Below are 20,793 nucleotides of genomic sequence, written 5' to 3'. Positions count from 1 at the left end.
CTTCAACAACTACCCTTCTTTTCCTGTTAACAGAGGACATCTTGATGCAGGGTACAGGAGGTATTGTTTTAGGAGGCCCCACTGTCTCAGAAGGACCTTCTCCCACCTCATCTGTTGTCTGGCCTTCTAGTTCCAGAGCCTCAGACCTGTTGTAGAAGGTATCAGTCCCAATTACCAAATTCTGAGGAGGAGGAACCTCCTATTGAAATCAAGTCCAAGGCAGGTTACCCAAGAAATTAATCTTCAAGCTGTCACTGCCCGGTCCATCCCTGGGAGCAGCAACAGATCCTTGACAGCAGGGCCACAGGACTCGTGACATAGCCCACCTGTGTGAACGTCAGCTAACGTTGGTGATGGAGAAGAAGGAACAACGAAGTAAACCCAAAAAGCAAAACTTTAATAATGTACTTCAAAGACCTTGAAATGGGGAAAAAACTATATATACAGTGCTGGCTGAGGGCAGGGAACCAATGAACAACAAGAACTGCAAACATTACCTTATATGGTAATCAATAACTAACTAATCACTAACAAGAGCTCAGAACAGCACCTTATTTGGCATGAACATATTAACATAACCTTTCCTATGATTCCATGCAGCTCTCCATAACTTTGCTAGACGCTATCCTCATTAGCATCCTGTTTCCCATGGTCTCAGGTTGATGCCTCCTGTGTATTCAGTCAAGGCCAAGTCACTGTCCATCCCAGCCAGTCCAACTCCCACTTCAAACCACCAGTTCAAACCACGAAGACAATGATAAGCTGAAAAACACTACATGAAATGAGTTACTGCTCTTACTCATTTTCTTATTTATGAAGTGCTAAATATCAGAGAATCATTGGGATAATCGATATAAAGTTACCATATTTTTATTATGCTCTCAGAATAAATGTTTAAAACAGAAGGAATCTTTACCATCTAGAAAGGACCTGTAAAAAAGTGGTGAGACAGTGGAAAAAAAAATCACAGAATCACAGAATATGCTGAGTTGGAGGGGACCCACAAGAATCATTGAGTCCAGCTTCTTGACCTGCACAGGACTATTTCTGAACTTTGGATATTTCAAGCTGAAGAGCTAGAAAGAGTCACTAGTAAGACCATTATGCCTACCTGTCTGTTTTACTACAAAATGTACTTTTCTTGAAATGAAAGAAAAGTTTTGATTTTTTTAGAATTTGAATTCATGTGGTCTAGTGACTTGCTATCGCGAAATATGTGCTTCTACCATAACACTTCATGTGATAACTCTAAGACTCACAGGCTATTATTTTAGCAATAACAATTTGGTAATGTTTTATTTGAGTTAAAAAAAAATTCACCATGTCCAGTTTTGAAAACAAAAGCTGTTTGAATAGCTTGCCTCAAAAATCTTTCAGTTTCTCTTCCATATAGATCATAGTTGCGCATCTACATTTCCAAGACTTAAAAATAACTCAGAATATATATATATTGGGCCATAGAACCAAGACAGCCCAGCTCTGTTTAGTTGCCAACCATTTCACTTTCACCACAGGGAGAACTGCAGTACTAAAAGCTAATAGCACAGAGGTTTTTTACATGGATATCTTGCTGGGACCAGGAAAACTGTGCTTACATGAAAAGTTTGTTTTTCCTAATGTCTAACATTAAAGCTCTGTCTATATTTTGTTTTGGTTTGGTTTGGTTTGGTTTGGTTTGGTTTGGGCATTTTGTGATTTATTTTTTGTTTTGTTTTGGTTTTTTTGTTTGGTTTTTTTTTCTGTTTTCTTAAACCTTGGCAGAAAACAGGAGCTTACTGTGAAAGTAATCCAACCAGATATCTTCAAAATCTTAATAGGCAAAGTGGATTGACCTCAGTTCATCTTCATGGAGCTTAAGACAAATTGATCAATTTACTTCCTAAATAATTACCATTTGAATGTTGATTTTACCTTCCTAAGATTAGTACATTAAAAAGCCTGTATTCGGGAATGCTAATGCAGTGCAGTTCTGAACATACATACAGGCTCACAAAAAAACACAATATATTCTTTATATAGACAAGCCTCGACTGATTCTGGATAATGAGGATTTACTTATTCTTTTGTTGAAGAATGAAAAAAGCCTAACAGAAATAAAACAGAGAAATGGATATAGTTAGAGCTCTGGAGGGAAAGACTTTATTTAGCATTTAGATTTTTGAGGTTAGGCATTAAGATTCTATGGATGCAACAACTGCAATCCAAGTTTATCTGTTGAAAATAAGCTCATGGAAGAAAGAAGGAAAGAAATTATTTATGTTTGAAAGGACGGATCTAAAATAGAAAAATTAAAACAACATATAATTATTTCATAAATGTTGTAAGTTGCCTAGTAAGATTCCAATGGAATACATTGATTGAGCAATAACTTTTGAAGTTGACTTGCAATGCATGGAACTTTTTTTTGTTCTCCAAAGGAGTCAAACATTGAGGCAGGGTACATGCTTGCATGTATATCTGTTTATTTCAGGGAAGGTTGGGGTAACTTAACTGGTATGGTTAGAGTTTCCCAGATGGATCAAGACTCATCAGTCCAGACCCTTAGCCATACCCAGACAGGCACCATTCCCATAATCAACCTCGGTGACAGCCATTTTCTTTGTTGAGAAAAGCTTTCTCTGTTGCAGCAGATGCTGACAGATGTCTCTCAGCATCTTAAAGGAAGAGGAGCAGAAGAATTTACTCTGGTTTGGCATCAGCTGAGAGCATCTTCCCCTCTGAATGTGCAGCAAATGAAGAAAGTTTAAAAATATGTATCTCAATTTAATGAGGAAAGTCTTCTTTTCTCTTCTGTATCCCTGTCTCAATTTCTCCCATTTCTTTTGGTATCAAAGGTTTTACTATTTTTTCTTGCAACATTTTGCATTCTGATTCCTCTCTATGAATGTTGCTTATATCTCTCCATTTATCATCACTTGGAATTTTTCTCTCCTGGAAATTCCCCATGACAGCTTTAGTATAAGTTGTTTTTTCTGCACTGTTTCTCATAAGAAAGCTACAGTCTTTCTGTGCTTCTTTTTAGAAGTTTTTGAGTTCTGATTCCAATACCCCAGAAGCCTGTTTTTCCTCTCTCTGGAATAAATATAAGTTCTTAGAGGAACCTCAAAATCCATCCAACCTGACAAATTCTGTTTAGAGCCAGTCTCTGTCAGGTGGGGTCTTGTCTTTTATCCTGTCCTTTAGCTGGAATTTTCTAGAGTTCCCACAGACTCTAAAAAGTTCCCCACAGTTTCCCAGATCACAAAGACAATGGTTGGGCTTACTATAAAACCCGTTAATTAGCTTATAACCCAGGTAAGAGTCACGTAGGTTACTTACCTTCTCTGGTGTATTAAAAAACAGCTTAAGAAATACTGTTAATAATTTTATATATATATTTGCTGGGAAATGGATTATGTGCTTATTTAAAGTCTGGAAGAAATATAATTGTAAGTTGGATTAGTACTATATATGTATTGCAACTGCAATGGCTTAAAAAATTACTTTCTAGCTGCCCATCTTGAAATTTCAAAGTTACTGTCCAAAATAGCCCAGCTAGGCACAAGATTCTGGCCAACTGGCCTACTTCAGTCCAACACCTCAGGGAGTGTGATCCAAGGCTGTTAATGCCCCATCACAGAGTTACTTTCATCACGGGGTGAACCATCTACAATGTGATTACAACCATAATAATTTTTCGGCACAGGTTTATCTGAGAGTGCTGAGGGAACAGAAACACTGATTCAAGTCTCACACACAGATTTCCACCAAATTTGCTGTTTGGCAGGGGTGCTGAGAACACCTCACTTTTTCTGTCTTTCGTCACTGGCGTGATTGAATTTACTAACACAACATTGCCAAGGTATAGCAGTGATACTGCCAGACACAAAATTATTCAACAAGAAGCTAACACATCACATTAGGTGAGTTCATTTTAATCTTGCTTCCTTTATACTATCCCAGCATCCTATCAGACCTGTTTTCAGGCCAGGCATGCCACATGTATAAAATCTGTGAAATTTGGAGCAGACAGGTGGGTCTTAGTCCTAAGAAGTAACACAGTGAGTGAAAACTGCTGAGAGCCATTTATTTAGACAAATAGACTCCAAAGTAACATTTGTATTTTGCTATTGTTACTATAAATACTTTGTCTTTTTTAGGAAAGCTTTTCCTGGATGTTATTCTGCGAGGATCAGTCACAGTGCTTTTGACCTTTTACTGTACACTACTCCATTAACATCCTGTGGAGAAATTCTCCTTATATATGTAATTGATGCATTTTATGAGACACAAATCAAAATAGATAGTCAAAAAAAATATAGTATGTGAGCTCAGGAAAAGCTGCCTGCCTGAGTACTTCGTTGGCATATTGCCTATAGTTGATAGTGTCAACTCAACATATGGCCCTTCAAATGCACTGAAGAATCCTCTTATGGGAATAAAGTCAGACTTGTCTGTGAAATGTTTAAAGTTTCAGAGTCCAACAAATAAAGCAAGTTGTAACTCTAGCAAGGAGGAGACCTTACAGGCTTGTATGCAAACAATGTAGATTTCCACCACAAATATTTTTTAATAATTTCCACAGGCCAGTGTGAACAGCCTTGCACACATCCAGAGCAATTGTTAAAATAGTTGCTACTTGAGCACAACCAAACTATGTTACAAGCTGATTTAGTTGGACAAATATTGAACTTCTAAAAAAGACAGTTTTAAGCTTGTTCTGAAGCCATAGATGTATCCTTACATTAGAAAGAACTTGAAACAGTGCAGAAAAGAAAGGATGGCAGAATTATGCAATTAAAATTCTCATCTAACCTCCTGAACAAGATCCAACAACCACAAAGTGTCTGAAATTATATATTCAGTGTTCATATGTGGCAGTGATAGAGTAAAAGAATTTGTACTAGTTTGGCTTTTCACATAGACATTCAAAACAAACATGGTCTCCATGCCAAGAAGTACAAGGGTACATGGAAAAGGACTGGGAACAGAAAGGCAGACCTACTGCCTGCTCATCTGAATGAGGTAAAGTGATGGGCACATTACCCAAAAGGAACATAAATGACTGAAATAATGACCCTTTTTAGTGTTGCTATTGTTAAAATGAAACAAACACTGCTGCAAAATTATTTCTTTTCCAGCATTTTTTGCCACTGCTTCTAGTGGCCCTCTCAGGCAATGAATAAAACTTTAAGAAGGGCAGTCTGGTGCACAAATGCTCTCGTTATCTTAAAGGGGTCAATGGTCAAAGGTGAAAAAATTTCATAGAGTAGTTATGATTAAAGGTAGGGTTTTATATGCTTTTGATAAAGACTTGTAAAACGGCCAAAAGAGATTCTGCAATTTTAATGTTAAGTGGCTTTTGTATTGGAAAAATGCCCAGGGCCCATGTCTAGCAGGGTCACTTACAAATGACTGATGGGAGATCAATACAGACAGAGTGGGGATGCAGCTTTGTCACTGGGAGATGTAGTTAGTATGTGATTAGCCTTAAGTAGCATTGATGTGGATGTAGATGGGCAGTAAAGTGCTTAGTATCCATCGAGCATGATAGTTGTTTGTACACAAAAGTTAATGAAAGGGGAAAACCACATTATCATTAAACATTCCAAGGGGCTTCCCACACCCATTCAGGGATTTTAGGAGCAGATCAGTCTGACAATGAGCTGTTTAGAGCCTCTAGTCCCAAGAGCATTAACTCTGAATTCGGTTTTCATCTATGAGGAACAATCCCACAGGATTTGGTAAACCACCTAGTTAAGTTCTGTGTGCAACATGATTATAGGGGAACAAGTAGGCCACTTTGCCTTTCTGAGAGACAGAAAAGCCTCTAAAGTAAGCACAAACTGAGACTAGAATGGAGAGTGGAAACAAGAAGATACCTTGAGGAAGGTAAGGTCCTCTGGCACTGATAATATTTTATACTAAATCTTCTCTGCTCCTTAGTGTGGTGATCATTATGCTCAATCAGATTCAGAATATCTCACTAGGCATTCACTTTTTTGTGAAATTTTCACTTGTATTCCCTTTTTGTTCAGATGTGTGTAAAAAGGGTAAACAGGCATTTTAAAATGCAATTGATTGCATTTTTGATAAAGCATTTTTACCCAGGAATGTGGTAGATTTCCTATGACTGGAAGTTTTCAAGATGCAATTGGACAGGGTGCTAGATGATCTCCTAGATTCTCTCTTCCATGAAAGTTTGGACCAGACAATCTTACGAGTTTCCCTCCAACCTGAGTTGTTCCATATTTCTGTGATGTTACTAAGAAAAGAAATAGGACCTTCTTAATTCACACATACACATATATGCACACTTTATTTTCAAAAAACAGATTTAGTGGAGGACCCATAGTTTTTAACTCATGCATATTAGATTTGCCTCAATTTATCTTTCTGGAGGGTTTTGGGTTTCCTTTTTCCTAAAGGAACTTCTGTATTGTACCTCTATTAAACAGCAAAATAAATAAGATGCAAATCCCACTCAATCTGAAATTATAGACTCCCTCATTTGTTGTGCAAAAGAAGAGACAATCACACTGCAGAAGAAAGCGACCATGAAATGACTAAAAAGAATTTCATAATTTCAAGTGTTCTGATTAATATTTACTCTTTTTTTTTTTTCCCCGCAGGAAAGAATTAATCACACTCTGAAAAAGCATCATCTATGCTATCTTCTCTGACCTCCTACCCTGCTACTCAGGGTATTAAAAGGTTTGCCTTGATTTTAGTCACATGGTGTAAACTGAAATTATTTCATGGCTAACCTGATGTTTCCAGGGCCATGGTAAAGCCAGAAATCCTTGGCCTAGGGTCATCACACACCTTTCTAATGGACCCTCAGTACACAGTTAATTACAGGGAGAGTTTGGGTATCCTGCTGTCAAAAGCCACTGCAGAACAGCACCAGTCAGAAAAGCTCCTCGCTCAGCATCTCTGCTGCATTCAAACCTGAACAGCCTTTCAGGATTCCCACTAGGAGTGGAGATGACCCAGAAGAGACCAGAAGGCTTAATGTTGGACAGTGCACATGTAAAATTTGGGGGCTTTATAGCAGCATCCATCTAAAATCATTACACCCTTTATTAGCAAACGATAGTGCACACATCATCAGCTAATTAAAATTGGGCCAAACTACTAATGGAGCCACAACCTGGGTCATTGATTCCTAAAGCATTTCTTCTTTTACTAAGCTAAAAGAGGAGCTCTGTAGTTCAAATAAGGCAAAATCCCTGCTATACTTAGTCCATCTTTTTTAACTGCCTGAACTCAGTGTTGAAAAAATTCTTCTGATGGCATTGAACTGAGTTAGTAGCTCAGGCTTTGCAGTCATGGTCATTGCTTGCCTGTTTGAGTGCTCCTAAGTGAAATGTAAAAAACATTATTTATTAATATTTACAAGAAGGAGACATAGTTTGTTCTGTGAAGAATCTATGTAAGCATACTCAAAAGACTAAACAATCTATTTTTAAAATTACTTTGTACAATTTATCAAAACTGACTAGTTTGCCCAGGCAAGATTTGGCCACTTGTCAGAAGAAGCACGGTTGTCCAGTCATTTTCCAATAGGAGCAATAACATATTGGTGTCCTTTGGAGTGTTTTGTTAAATGTGCAGTCAGCTAACACTCAGGGGTAAATATACAGCCCACAGCTGAGGCCTTCAACTCGACATTTCCAGGTTCACAAGTCCCAGACCTGTCACACATTTCCTTTTTGACCCTGGACAAGATATTTAATCTCCCGGTCCTCCATCTGTATAACAGCTAATATATTACTTTCCTTTATTGCTATAGACTGCAGAACAAGAACAGTGTCCAATTACAAATATGTTCAGTGCTGGATATGATGGAGATGTGTTGATAGTTGAGGCCTCAGAAAGCTGCTCTAACAAAAAGCAATCAGAAATTACAAATTACGAGTTTGTCATGTAGTTTCCTGACTGTGTTTCTGTAGTCTACTTACCCAGATCCTCCTTACATTTGAAATATTCTAGATGCTGCAAGACTACAAGGGCAGGTGAAACTCAACCCAAGATCTGTTTCCTTCTCCAGAGGTCTTGGGATGTATCCAAGAACCATGCTGAAATAGCTGCCCAGAAATTCACAGCCTTTGGAATAGTCCTGAGTCTTTATACCTTTAACACAATAAAGGGGAATTACTACTTTAGTCTTCAACTTCCATGGAAAGTATTCCATTTGTTTGGGTGGGCATACTTTTACCTGTTGGGGTTAGGTTTCTTTTCTTTTGTTCCTTTTTACTTGTAGAATTTCTTCCCATAAGTTGCTAGGAAGCACTAAGAACTGGATCCTTAAGAAACAAAAGAAGTGATCAAGCTCAGGAGAGAAGGGTATCCAGTCACACTTCTCTTCTCTGGGAGTTTCCCTCTGAGAGGGGAGATACTGCAGGTAAAGGTAAGGACCTTTAAGGAGTAAAGGATGGGGCTGGGAGCAGCTGCTGGCGCTCACTCTCTCAGTTTTGGAGGAGGAGGGTTGGAGCAGCTGCTTGGGGGAAGGAATCCACTGCTACCACCCGAGCCCAGTCCAGAGTTGCTTCTTCTGCTGTGGGTTGAGCCTCTTCTGGTGAGAACAGCCACTGAACTGGGGCCTCATTAACACCTACCTCACTAAAAGAGGGACCTATCACTGTTTGCTCAGGTGCCCTGGATCCTGAGCCTGCCTTCCTCTGCCCTGCTGGGAGCCAGGCTGCCGCTGCACCACCCTTGATGCTTCTTTGTGACTGCTCTGGGTTTCCCTACACTGCGGGGCCCTGCACCCCCACCTTGTCAGGACACCCCGCAACTCCAGCTACTGCTGTGGAGCTTCTCATACATCTCATCCACCAGCCCGGGATTTTTGTTCATTCTTGCTGTTCCATCCTGGTGCTCCTCAGAGTCCTGCTGGGGCACCGGGATTGGCTACCCCAGGGGGGTTTTTGAAGCAAAGCCTCTCTACCACCCCTTCCCGTCTGGGCCCAGCCACCATTGCCATGTGCTCCCCGAGCCGGCACCACAGCGCCCCTGCAGCCGTGGGGGAATCATTGCTCCTGCCCCGCCCACCAGGAGCCAGCAGCGCCCCTGCCGGCTGCGCCTGGAACTGCACCAGAGGGAAAAGCACCGCGGCCGAGAAAGCTGGGACTGGGTTCCTGCTTCTGTTTGGTGTTCATGCCATAGTTGTTGTTGTTTGTTTACTCTATTGCACTCACTAGTAAAGAACTGTTATTGCTATTCCCGTATCTTTGCCTGAGAGCTGCTTAATTTCAAAATTATAAGAATTCGGAGGGAGGGGGCTTGTGTTTTCCATTCCAAGGGAAGGTCCTGCCTTCCCTAGCAGACACCTGTCTTTCAAACCAAGACATTATCCTACTGACTTTGTCTCCTAGAAATACAGTGCTTGGCAGTGAGTTGTTTCTCATGACCTGAAAAGCTAAGCGATGTCTAATATTGATCAGTGGTTCATACATTAATGGAAATAGCTAAATTGAAAAAGATCCTCTTTATACACTGTGGCAAATTGTATCTGTTTGACTGGAGAGGGCAACCTTTTATTGAACTGCATAGTGGTTTGCTTTTAGTTGAGTTTATTCCTTTCTACAAAGGATTTTCCCCTTTCTGAATTGTTCCACAAAATAAGTGGGGTTTTTTTTCTGTTTCTGCATGTCTGTCTTAACAGAGACTCTCAATTTACCTTCAATCATCCTTGTGATGTAGGAAATAACAGTTTGAATTTCTTAGTGGAGTGCAGTAGGGGACTTATTACTACCAACAATGGGCAAAACTTTACTACACCTTTTCCTAGACTTTTTCAGGGATGAGGAGGTTTATCTACACCTCTTTTTATCTGGTGGTGCCCACTTCTGAAGTAGTGCTGGTTTCCTCAGGCCTGGGAGATGTTGCCTTCTGCCGTGCCATAGTTATCCTTCCTCTGGAAGAATTGCATAAATTTGAAATTTTTGCACCAGAGTCTCAGCTGTTTTTTTCCTAGCCCACATCTATTATCTGTGTCTCACTATTTTACTTTAGCATGCCCATATTAGCTATGTCCTTGATCCACCTCCTGCCACTAGACTGTCGTGGTTTAACCCCAGCTGTCAGCTCAGCACCACACAACCACTCAGTCACTCCCAGCAGCGTGATGAGGGACAGACCCAGGAAGGTAAAACTAGGAAAGCTCATGGGTTGAGATAAAGACAGCTTAATAGGTAAAGCAAAAGCCACAGGCACAAGCAAAGCAAACCAAAAAATTAATTTACCACTTCCCATGGGCAGGCAGATGTTCAACCACCCGCAGGAAAGCTGCAGTCCATGTCACAGTGACTTGGGAAGGCAAATGCCATCTATTCAAATGTCCCCACTTCCTTCTTCTTCCCCCAGCTTCATATACTGAATGTGATGTCATATGGTATGATGCATCGCTTGAGTCAGTTTTGTTCAGATGTCCTGGCTGTGTCCCCTCCTAACTCCTTGTGCACCTCCAGCCCACTCACAAGTGAGGTGGTGTGAGGAGCAGAAAAGGTCTTAACACCCTATTGGCTCTGGTCAGCAGTAATGAAAACATCCCTGTGATTATCAATACTGTTTCCAGCACAAATCCAAAATATGCCCCCATAGTAGCTACTGTGAAGAAAATTAACTCTATCCCAGCCAAAGCTAACACATACACTAGCACCAGTAAGCTGGTTGACAGGAAGACAAAAAGCAAGGCTTATGGGACAGGGCAAAGGATAGCCCTTTATTCAGGCTACATGAAGGAGCCAGGTGAGCCTGACATTACACAATAGACGTAGGAGATTTTTCAGTTTAACAGCTTTTCTTATGAAGAGACAGAACAAATGGAGTTTGTGCAAATCAAGCTTAAGGTGAGCTGATGGAGCAGTTTTGTTTCTCAGGAAATGAGTGCACTCTGCTTGGCATCAGTCATTGCCTCCTGATCCCATCTTTGAAAGATCCCAACATTTTATATTTATTTACCAACGCAAATTACATTGGCAGCCAGTCACTTCAAGCAATCTGCCTGGTCTAGTACAGCCAAGCACACAGGGTTTTAACAAAGAAAAATAAAAGATCTGTTCCTCTTATTCTGAGAGAGACAAATATAACCTACCCCAGGCTCTTGGTCAGCCAGCTGGCAACAAGTTACATCACACTTTAAAAAAAACACCCAAGTCCTTTAATTAATACTTTCAATGTAACTAACTGTTACAGAAGACAATTATTGGCAGTGCAGTGTCTTTACTTCAACTAGACTGGATCTCTTTCTGTCTCAAACACATTTTTTGACACAGCACTCTAATGTGACGACCTCAAACGAAGACGTATCTCAGCTGTGGTCAAGCTGTGTTCTCCTCATTTTGTCTTGATTATAAATAGAAGAAGCAGCACAGAAAAGGTCCTGTTGTGGATTTGAGCAAGAATAAAGGAGCACAAGGAAGTAGAAAGATGTTCTTTGTTCCGTAGAGCCTCTCATTTCCATAAATTTTTCCTTTTCTGTATTTGGTGAATTCCCATCAGCACTCACTTTCTCTGTCCCACACAGAATTACTGCCTAATCATCCTACAAAATAAATAAGTAAGAAAGAATCATCATAGTTCATAACAGAAGGGTATTTAAGAATACTGTTAAGTGTAGATTTCTAAGGAGATATTATTTGTAAAAATGAAAAAGTGTCCTAGGGGCAGCATGGCACAAGAGGCGAAACTTAAGGCAAGAACACATTAATCAAGTTATTTAAAATGTTAGTTTTCAATTTCCCAATCAGTAAAAGTGTTATTGTAATGTACCAAGTGAATGCTGTGAGGGTTAGTCAAGGAATCAGATTCTTGCCTTTACACTTCCTGGTTGGCCCTATGGACATTGGGAGAACTTTTTCCCTAGAAAAAAAGATCTGACGCAACACACATACAGTGGCTCAAATCCATGGAGCACTAAGCTTCATGCAGATCAAAGTGACAGCCTCTTCTTAGCATGAGATGTGAGGTTTGTTGTACCTTGTCAAGCAAGACTCATCTCAGAGTCACATCTCATTACTCCCATAGCCTCTTTCTCAAAGCACTTCATCTTTGCCTGCTAGAAGGTACTGGCTCTGTTCAAAAGGTTAAGCTGTTGTTTCCAAAGGATCCAGAAGAACAAGTCTTGACAAGGAAGAGAGCTGCAAGTCCCTGATAAATCGTGCACAGCACTCAGTCATGGGGCTTGCAAAGTACAAAATTAAATTGTGTTCACATTGGCCTATGCTGACTCACAGAAATGCAATATGCATTGTTTTAATCAAGTCACATGTGTTAGCTCTTTTTGTAAAATAAAAGTTAGAGTGGGTTATACAGACTAAGAGCAAATATTAAAGAAAAGAGAGTGATCTGTGGAAATCAATCTCTCCTTTATATACTCTCAAATTATACTCATAAAGAAGAGGCCTCCAGCAGCTCTGTCAGTCACGATAAAACTATCACTCTCAGATTTATTACAGGTTCTCTCCTTGTGTTTTCAATGGAAAACATCCTACAGGTGTGTTTGCATTACTACCAAAGCTATATGAAGATTAATTTCATGTCTAAGAGATTAAATTCATGGACATATTTTCAAAGATCTAACTTGCAATCAAAGCCATGCCTTAAAAAATAAGCAGGGGAACTAGCTGAAAAAGCCAGAATGAGAATAAAATACTTCCAAGGATCAAAGAGTTATCACCATGTAACTCTTAGATGCAGTAATGTAGCCTGAGCTTTCTCCCTGGTACATTAAGAAAACTCTGCTTTGTGTTTGACAAAATCCAAATTCTATTTTTTTTACCATGGCTTCCACTGAAAAGATGTGTATGTGTACCAAAAGCCTCATTTCCTGTTTCCTAAAGTCCTTGGGTCCTCAGCTGGGACAGCTATTTCCATCCTACTCAGTCTACAGTGAGTGGCAAAATTAAGCTTTTAGGCAAAATAAGTTAATCACAGCTGTCCATCTACAGTGTTGATTAGATTATTTTACTCTGCAAGGAAATGGTTCATGCTGCTTAATTTCCTGGGATGGGAAACATTGTTATTTTGTATGTTCTGCTCTCTCTCTCACTGACTCCTCAAGACGAGGTGGAAACTCGAGTTCATTACATTGAAGAAAGACTAATAGATACAAAATCTCTCTTTTTCTGCACCTCTAAGTAATTTCTGGGAACACAGAGACTGTCCCTGAATTGTGGAGTAAACTTGCTTGGAAAGGGGAAATGTTTAAAGTCCTCTTTGCCATGGGGTTAGACACATAAAATAGTAATCAGATTTGCTGTAAAAAAGCTGCTATGTGTTTTAAAGCCACCATCTTGACAAACATCATCTAAATGAGTTGCAGCACTCCAAATGTATTGGTCCTGTCATGAGAAGTGAAGGTAGGCCACGAAAGGATTTTGATTTACTGCTTTTCAAGGTCTTAGATGAACAAATAGAAAGTGGTGCTTTTTATTTATATTCTTGCAACTGATGCTAAAGTAGCACTTAGGCAATGAAGTATATAGGTTGCAATTGAAATCGGAAAAACTTAATCCCTAAACATTGTATATCTTTGTCCAAGTAAGAAAATGAAAAATCTAACCAATACAATCCGAAGTGTCTGGACCTTATTCAGCAGAAAATCAAACTTTCTGAGAGCTGAATCAGGGGTATGGTGGGGATGGCAATGCCCTGGTGAGAAAAACAAACAAGGCCCATTACAAAAATAGATGTATTTGTACTATAAAAAATTGTACTTGTCTCACCATCTCCCTTCCCCTGACTTCTTAATCCTCTTATCAGGGTCTGAGTCTTCTTACTCACTAAGTCCTCTCAAAATTGCACAATTAAACAGTTTGTTCCTTCAATTCAAATAATCAGTAAGTAATCTGTGAGGAAAGAGTAAGTCAAAGTGGCAAGAATGAAAGACTGTTAGACAAGTGGTTCATTATGAAGGATATTTTAACACTGCCCAAAAGATACAAAATATGTGTGAAACAGGAAATCTGTTTTAACAAAGTTTTTCTGCCTCCAGCCCTTACTAGTCTGGGAGCTATCTTTGTGCAACTGTAGTGGCAAAAGTTTTACATGGGAGTCTGATGGCTCTCCTTTAACGAAGAAAGTAAAAATTCTTTAGTAAGATTGACTAAATGCAGCAGAGGGAAGCAGAAAGGCGTGTTCTGCCAGCAGCCAGCCCATCAGTTTACAAATGTTTCCAAAGCTACATCTATTAGGACAAAAATTGAACATGAAAGTTGCTGCTCAAAACTTATTGTCATGTAATTACTATCAGTATTGACAAACCTCAAAACCCAAACAGGCAGACAAGAGCTTTGCAAGGGAAGGTGACAGTCATCTGGCAGATAATCCATGAAGTCAGCAGGTAAATCCAACCAGCTAAATCTTATCACCCATTTGTGGGCTAAAAGGATATAGGAAAAACTGTGAACTCTTACTTAATACAAGGGGTAGATTTTGATCCTTCATACTGGATTATGAAAAAAAATAAAATAAATCAGGTCTCTCTATCAATTAATAACAAGTCCACAATTTAATGCCAGGAGCTAACTTTTTGCAAGTGTGATACTCTCTCAACTCCAATCCAGCAGGCAGAAGCTTTCCCAATGCTATTCTCTGCAATATTCCCTGTTACCAAAGGACTACCCTGGTCACTGAACACAATGGATTCTTCTATCTCCAGTATCTAGAGTCACTTTCCATCCAACACAGCACAAAATTTGCTGTGTTCCTGTACAGACCTTTGGCAGATACAGCCAACTTAACAAAAAAGGATGATACTTCCATGTTTACCTTTTATTCTTATTTAAACAAAGCCCCATAATTATATATGCAGCAAAAAATTAAAACTAAGAAAGATAAAAATTGTTTTATAGACATTGATGTAGGATTTTTATCAGCATTGCGTGCAGCTTCACTATTTTGCCCATGTCATTAAATGTTTTGTGAGTGTGGTTCTTTCACACAGCAGAATGGATGAAAAATATTTGTCAAATTGGAAAATTTGATTTTAAAAATTAAACACTATCCGAGCTGCTCCAGGACAAATTGGGGATTCAGTATTGACAAACATATATGTTTGTAAATCAAGACACTGACTTAAAATCAGATTATTTTTAAAACAATATTGTGTACTTTTCTTGTTGTGTGGAATTCAAACTTTTATGTGTCATTTCATCAAACTTTTAGCCATTATGGGGTTTAGAAGCATCACATTTATAATTAAAATCAAGCTTTTCAGGTAATTTGATTACAACAATTAGGCCTTTACGAAAAAATAATTTATCATAAAATGGGCAATAATGTCCAAATATAGAAAAATCAGAAACCACATTATAATAATTCTCTAATGATTTGTACATCATGCTGAAATTGGAAGTTTCTTTAATATAAAGAATGTAAAGAGTACCTTGGCTTATAGTAATTTATTAATTTCTCTACTGGCAAGGTAAGGCTACAGTATATTCCTACACTTTTAAAAGCTCTTTGATCAGGGCAATAAGGCATAATCTAAAAATATACAATAATATATTACTGTCTACAGGAGATTGTAACTCAGAAAATTTTGTGTCTTTTTCTAATTTTTTTTTTTCAAATTAATAAATAAGCTCAGTAAAGGGAGAAGCTGGACATGAGGAACAAATTGTTAATTCTGATTAAGATTAGAGGAATTCTACCAGGAGACTTGCAAGTATCCAAGAATTCACAGCAAACACAGTGCGACCTACTTGTACACAAAATGAAATCATATTCACCAAAGAGATGAAAATTATTACATTTCAAAATAATTTAAATTTTGCAGAGGAGTTAGGTTTATTGTAGTGTGAAATATGTCAATGACTTTCTTTAAATATAATCAAAACTGTCCCTTTCTCTGAAAGTTTAAAAATATGTGATGGAAAGTTCACCTTTGGAGAGTTTTGTAGCGCTCTTAGTAAATTCACAGATGACACCAAGTTGGGTGGTGGGAGTGTTGATCTTCTGGAGGGCAGGAAGGCTCTGCAGAGGGATCTGGACAGGCTGGATCCATGGGCCGAAAACCACAGGTTCAGGTTTCAATACCTTGAGGTGCCAGGTCCTGGGTCACAGGAACCCCAAGCAGCACTACAGGCTGGGGGCAGTGGCTGGAAAGCTGCTGGTGGAAAAGGAGCTGGGGTTGCTGACTGACAGTGGCTGAACAAGAGCCAGTGAGTGCCCAGGTGGCCAAGGAGACCAATGGCTTCCTGGTCTGTGTGGGGAATAGTGTGGCCAGCAGGAGCAAGGCAGGGATTGTCCCCCTGTACTCAGCACTGGTGAGGCCACACCTTGAATCCTGTCCTCGGTGTTGGGCCTCTCAGGACAATAAGGACATTGAGGTGCTAGAATGAATCCAGAGAAGGGCAAGGGAGTTGGTGAAGGGTCTGGAGCAATACTTAGGGGGTTCTTTAGTCTGGAAAAAAGGATGCTCAAGAGACACTTTATTGCTCTCTACAAGTGCCTGAAAGGACATTGCTTTCAAGACGGGGTTGATCTCTTCCCCCAATTAATAAGTGACAGGACAAGAGGAAATGGCCTCAAGTCGCACCATGGGAGGTTTAGGTTGGATATTAGGGAAAATTTCTTTACTGAACATAAAGAAATTACTGAACATTCTCGGGCACTGAAGCAGGCTGCCAAGGGAAGTGATGGAATACCATCCCTGGAGGTATTTAAAACGTGTAGATGTGGCACTCAGAGATGTTGTTTAGTGGTGAACATGGCAGTGCTGGGTTAATGGTTGGACATAATAGTCTTAAAGGTCTTTTCCAACTTGAACAATTCCATGAATCTATGAAAAATTCTCATTTTTTATTAATTGTAAAGGCCATTATATCACAAATATGTCTAATAGATAAACTAAGTAAAAAATTAAGTTAAATGCAATTTTGTTGGAAGAAGAACAGTGGCAATAATAAAAAAAAATTCTCTTTGGAGAGTAAACCAAGAGTCCAGGTGCTCTTGACACATCATATCAAAAGACATGAAAATACTTCTGGTCAAGACTCAAAACTAGACATTTTCTGATAACCGAATCTTACTCCCTGGCAAGATAAAGACAGCTGCTTTTGCTTCCTAGTGATATTCAAATTAAAAAATCACTAGATCTCCCACATCTTCATCAGACAATGCTTCCTCTGAATTTTTAATTTCAGTGGAAGTTTTGCTGTATAAGAATTGCAACAGATAGGAAACACTTGTCCGGTGTATTTCTTGTAGCAAACAGTTGGGATCTTGTCTAATGTGTAGCTTGTAACCCTAAGGAGAAAGGCTGTCACTCAATTATGTGTTTATAAACTGCCTTCCTTAGTATAATTGAGACTCTTATGATGACACCACGATAGTGACATCATTTTGTTAACTTATTTTTATTTTCTCTTCCAATCCAGGGAAATGCAAACTACAAATAAAATTCCATGTCAAATTCATATTCATTTGAATTCAAAGTGGATTTTACATTCTGTTTAGCCTGTCACTAATAAATTTAATATTTTGCATAAATGAAACACAGAAGTAAAAAAGGTAAGGGATATGTAAAATAAATTTGAGATCATTTCTTTTCCCTAAAATTCCACTTCTTTACTTGGGAGTCGATATTGCTTGGAAGGAAAGAAACACAAACAAATTATCGTCTTAATAGTTGAATTGCAATCTAGAGGTCAGGAAAATATTTGGAGATATTGAACAAATACAGTCTCTTGTTAATCTCAGTTATTTCTTGACTGTATATAGCAAGCACAAAGGACAAAAACCCTTGCAGTATAGATGTTCTAGAATTATTTTGTATACATAGAGGTCTTCCTTACCTTGTTAAAGGATTTTAGCATAATCACAAATGTTACTTCTTGTGTTTCATTACATTTGTTGCCTTGTTTCACTTTCTTCAGCATAAGTATACAGCACCATTCAGAAAAGTAACCACATCTTAAAAGTCCTTTCAAAAAACCCCAGTATCAATATCATAATATTTCTTCCCCTCATGAGTCTGACATGCTAGAAAAAAAAATCTACAACGTCCATGATATCATTCAATTGAACATGTAGAAACTGCCAAGGCAAATGTGAAAACTTATACACAGCAGGACATGCCATAGCCAGGTATGATTATTGAGTCACTGCAAATTGTTTCTTTCAAGCCTTTGGAATCTGTTGTTGCATGTAGTAGTATCAATGGTTTTGACATCACAGGAAGCTGCAATATCAAAATAATTTTAAAATTTCTCTCCCTGAAGGTATTCTATTATTAAGGCTGCATTGGTAGCTGCTGAATTAAGAGTGGTTGATGATGGCTGCAGGGAGCAAGGGGCTCATATGCCTACACTGGTGAACTGTTAGAACAATTCTTGATCACAGTGTGGCTTCTCCCAAGTAGCCAGAATCCCTCCCTTAGCCATTTCCAAACTTTGTTTGCTCACCAAGGACCTTGTGCTATAATTCATGTGCAAGTTCACTGGTAGACAGTTCAGTAATATTCACAGAGGCTGTAAGACCCTGCGTTCATGCCAAAGAATATTCCTAAATGAGTCAGGTTTTGCAGACTAGACATAACTGATTAACTCTAGACCAGAAGGTAATTTTGTTTCAGTAATATTTCTGATGCCTACCTGAATCTAGCAGTTTGGGATGTGATGACACAAGCCCAGACCATAACATTTTTACACAACCATGGGCAAATCCATATCCATGAGGAATGGTGCAGTGGCCTTTTTTTAGAAATTTGAAAGAAAAAGTTCAATGACAGTAGTCCCTCTCTCACTCTTTCTTGCTCCAGCTATTTCTGGCTATTGCAAGCATTTGGGGCAGCTCAAATGTTCGATTACACAGAAGGACCAAAGCAGCTCAAAGACTGGAACATTTCTGAGCATTTAGCATGTTTTGTACTGGTTGCAGAATTACTGTAGTTCCTGTGGATCAATGCCAACATCAGAGAGACTTGCAGTTTCCAACTCATGAATTCTGCATCAAGGTAAACTATCAAAAAAAAAAAAAAAGTAATAACAGTAATTAAAAATTTATTGAGATGGACATGATAGTGCTTCTCTATATCTTCACACAACAGGGCTGGTGCTAGTACAGCATGACTAAAACTTTGACAATATATACCGACACTCTTCAAATCAGGGATGCAGGACAAACTCATGTTATCTGAGCATTTTAATGTTTTCATTTAGTTATCAGTTGTGTTGTCAGTGTTAAGCACTGACAATCATCTAGCTACAAATCTAGACTTGTCCATGAAGATCTGAAGGAAGAAGGTTTCTAAGCCTCGTGTTAGTAAAGATTTCAGTGGGGTGACATCACTTTATATCAGGTGAGGATCTTGACTAATAGTTTAAAAGGATGGTATAAAACAAGAAAGGGGAGGAAGCAAAATGATGGTCAAGGTTACATGAACCCTTGCTACTATTCTTCGGTTAATGAGCGTAGAGAATGCTTTTCTTAATGATGAGGTAACTTGTGAGTAGCCTGATTCTTGCAGATGAAATCAGTATTACTCCTGGTAAGCAATAAAAAAAAAAACCTTGCTGATAGTAGTAGTATTAAAGGAGAAGCAGCAGGAAAGGAAAAGAAATTGTGTAATTTGTAGGGATTCAAAACATACATCAGGGTTTAATATCTGAAACTGCAGTGCAGATGCAGCATTTAAAATTTAAACAAATACTTCAGAGGCTTCTAGATATGTTATAGTCTGTAGTTATTTTGCACACATTCCTAGATACCTTCAAAGAGTAAAAAAAAAGTTATTAAAAAAAATCAAAACTTCACATAAACAGAAGCCAACTGCTTCATCACTCATCTCTGCAGCAGCGGCATATTTCCCTTGAGTGTTTCAAAGCCATATGAACAAGGTAGCTCCACAAGGCAGTGTATTTTATTGGTCAGCAATGAGGAGCTCATATCTACACATTCTGCTTCACACAGAGGCTGGCAGTGACCAGCCTCTAGCTCTGTCACAAGGAAGGAGAGACACCCATTTTATGCCCTCTTCTGATGTGAAATATAAAATGGCCACGCTGTTCAACGTGATAACCATGATTAAAATTTTTTGGTAAAATTATTGCACCTGAGTCAGGGAATAAGAAATTGCTGTGGTGGGAGTATTTAGAAGACTGATAAACCAAATTTAAAATAAAATTTCATAGATTGGCATTCTTTAATGGTTAGCTGTTACAAATTATCACCAAATGGCTTTACACACACAGATTGACTAGTCCACTCTATCCTGAATTAGCTATGAGTATGCAATACCAAGGAAATGATGCACCAGTGGATGCAGTAATGGTGGTTGGCAGTTGAGGAGGTCAAGGTGATCAGGTTTGGGAGCCCTTTTATGGGTAAAGTTCCTCTGGAGGCCTAATATTTTATGCAGCTTGCCTCTCTCCCAAAAAGGGATTCCCTCTGCTCCCAGTGCTACTTATCATTGTTTTGGCTTTGCCAGTTGTCCTGATACTTGTGCATTCAGTAGGATATCCTGCCTCTTTGCTGTCCCTTGTGCTTAGCTTGTCCTTTTGTTCTTTGTCTTGCAAATTCCATTTTTTCAGTTGTCGATTACATGTTTTCCCACACTTTCCATCTGCCTGCAACTACAGAAATTTTTGTTTACTCTTGGGTGGACAGATTGTTCATATACTTAAATGCAATACTTGCTGCATGTTATCAAATTTGTCAATTTTTTTTTGTCAAATTTTCTGCTTTGCAAACATATGTGTCGAATATATCTATATATCTATATCTATCTATCTATCTATCTATCTATCTATCTATATGTATCTGTGTTGTTTGCTACACAATTTTAGTATGCTTCTAGTTGGG

At 38.8% G+C, this 20,793-nt stretch overlaps 1 long non-coding RNA gene across 2 annotated transcripts in view; it reads right to left on the bottom strand.

Annotated features, from left to right (window-relative positions):
* The window catches only part of LOC135289055 (uncharacterized), a 62,732-nt gene extending 62,296 nt beyond the window's left edge, over positions 1–436 (bottom strand). For both annotated transcript variants that reach the window (XR_010351859.1, XR_010351858.1), the window contains exon 1: positions 327–436. This is a non-coding gene — a long non-coding RNA (uncharacterized LOC135289055). The remainder of the gene's footprint in view (positions 1–326) is intronic.
* Between the last annotated feature and the right edge of the window lie 20,357 nt (positions 437–20,793).

Source organism: Passer domesticus, chromosome 1, assembly GCF_036417665.1.
Source record: "Passer domesticus isolate bPasDom1 chromosome 1, bPasDom1.hap1, whole genome shotgun sequence".
NCBI classification, from domain to species: Eukaryota; Metazoa; Chordata; class Aves; order Passeriformes; family Passeridae; genus Passer; species Passer domesticus.
This window is presented reverse-complemented; position numbering and strand designations above follow the sequence as displayed.